The 1,883-nt window shown below is 35.5% G+C and overlaps 1 protein-coding gene across 1 annotated transcript in view; it reads right to left on the reverse strand.

Moving 5' to 3' along the window:
* The window catches only part of LOC116180677 (ubiquitin carboxyl-terminal hydrolase isozyme L3-like), a 14,730-nt gene that overhangs the window by 11,684 nt on the left and 1,163 nt on the right, over positions 1 to 1,883 (reverse strand). The window lies entirely within an intron of this gene.

A 1,883-nucleotide genomic window follows, 5' to 3' on the forward strand; every position in this document is an offset into this window, starting at 1 on the left:
TAGTTTTGGAGGGAATAGTCATTCGGGTAGCCATTTTTAAACGTTGCCGGGTTGACTTTATTTCCGTGTTGTTGTAGTGTGAAGTTAGCGTAGAACCTGGGGTTAAGTACACTACAGACTTTAATCTTGAATCTTTATTCTTCTATTGTCGAACCTTGATTTTTGAGTCTAAGGCTCTAAGTTCTGAATTTTAAACCTTGAAGCAGTGAGCCTTCAATCGCAGATCATGTTGGGTTTTGAGAATTGGGTCTTGATTCTTGAATTTTGATTCTTCAATTTTGGTTCTTGAGTGTTGACTATTCATACGTCAAAATTTATCCTTGAGCCTTTGGTCTCGACTTAAGTCTTTGAGCTTTAAGTCTGCGTTGTCGAACCTTTGAGTGCTTTCTCTTGAAACCCGAGCATTCACTCTTGAACTCCGAGCCTTGAATTTTGCATCTTGGGCAGCCATGAAAGCAGTTTTTTGAATATTGATTCTAGCCCTTAAGGATTAAGTTTTAGTTCTTTGGCCTTGAGTACTGAATAGTAAATTTTATACCTTGAATGTTAAATGTTCATTGGTCTTGAATTTTGAACCTTGAACTTTGATGATTCTTGATCTTTGAACATTAATTTTTAAGTATAAATTTTGAATCGCGAATCTAGTGTCTGGAGTATTGAGTCTTCGATTTTGGAACTTTGAATATTGAGTATTGGGTTTCGAATGGGTTTCGAATGTTTAGTTCTGAATCTTGAACCTTGAGTATTGAGTTTCTAATCATTCAGTTTTAGTCGGTTTTTTGAGTTGAGTTCATAAACTTAAGTAAACCCGGCATTTTCATGCTCAACTTTAGAATTTCAAATTCCGGATTAGTGAGCATGACTTATGAATCATAAAAGGATTCTTATCAATGAGCATTAAATTCATTATACCTAGAAGCACTTGAGCATCTAGAATCGTTAACCCCAGTTATGAACGTTTTAGAGACATTTTACATTCTTGCTAGGTACGGAATATTAATTTATGCTACTTATGACCCAAAAGCGATTATTCTGTTATTGCTTTGTAAATCAATTTTTGAAGAATTGGGGTTTTTAACACATCATTTCGACACCTTTGATAAGCCGCATCTTAAGGAACTCGCCCGTCAAAGGGCAGTCGCGAATCGGTCGAAGCGCACTAGTACAAAAACAGTTATCCTATCGCGTCAAGCAATAACAGAATAATGATTAGTAAATTTTGTGTACAAATAACTGCTAGTTAATGAAGGCTGATTGCAGAATCACTGTATAGCAGTATTCAAAGAGCGCACGCAGAAAGTGAGAAAGGAAACGAAAGTTAGGTACGTTAGCTGCATACTCAAAGAAAAATTAAGTTAAGTGGCAAAATTATACACTTTAAACACGTGCTTGTAACGAACCATTTTATAATTTATTTCATTTCCCTCTTTGTGTCAGGACTCTTAGAGCCACCACCGAGAGTAACTCCCATTACAAATTTCGAAAATATAACGCTCGAAATCTACGCGAATTATTATTGTGGTAAATTTATATTCCAAGTGAAAACTTCTAATCCAAGTTACGTAGGAGTATTAATTTTACGGCGACGGCATATTTTCGAATTTCCAAGTGCCATAATAAAACTCTCATCTACTTAAGGTACATGAATAATTCAGTTACTATAGGATACACTTCCTATTTGCATAACTAAGACCTATTAAAATGGTATACCAGGCCGGTTTTTAAGGGGCTAATGGAAAACGTTCATTTCAGCACTTGACCGCCGAAAATATCCCTAAAAGCGAAGTGATAGACTTTTCAAAAGAAAAATTTGTATCAGGAGACCATACTAAGCCACAAAGGAATCTTGCATTTTTATGGCCCTCATAAAACGTATTTTGAAA

The sequence above is a fragment of the Photinus pyralis genome, unplaced genomic scaffold, assembly GCF_008802855.1.
Source record: "Photinus pyralis isolate 1611_PpyrPB1 unplaced genomic scaffold, Ppyr1.3 Ppyr1.4_LG9, whole genome shotgun sequence".
Lineage (NCBI taxonomy): Eukaryota > Metazoa > Arthropoda > Insecta > Coleoptera > Lampyridae > Photinus > Photinus pyralis.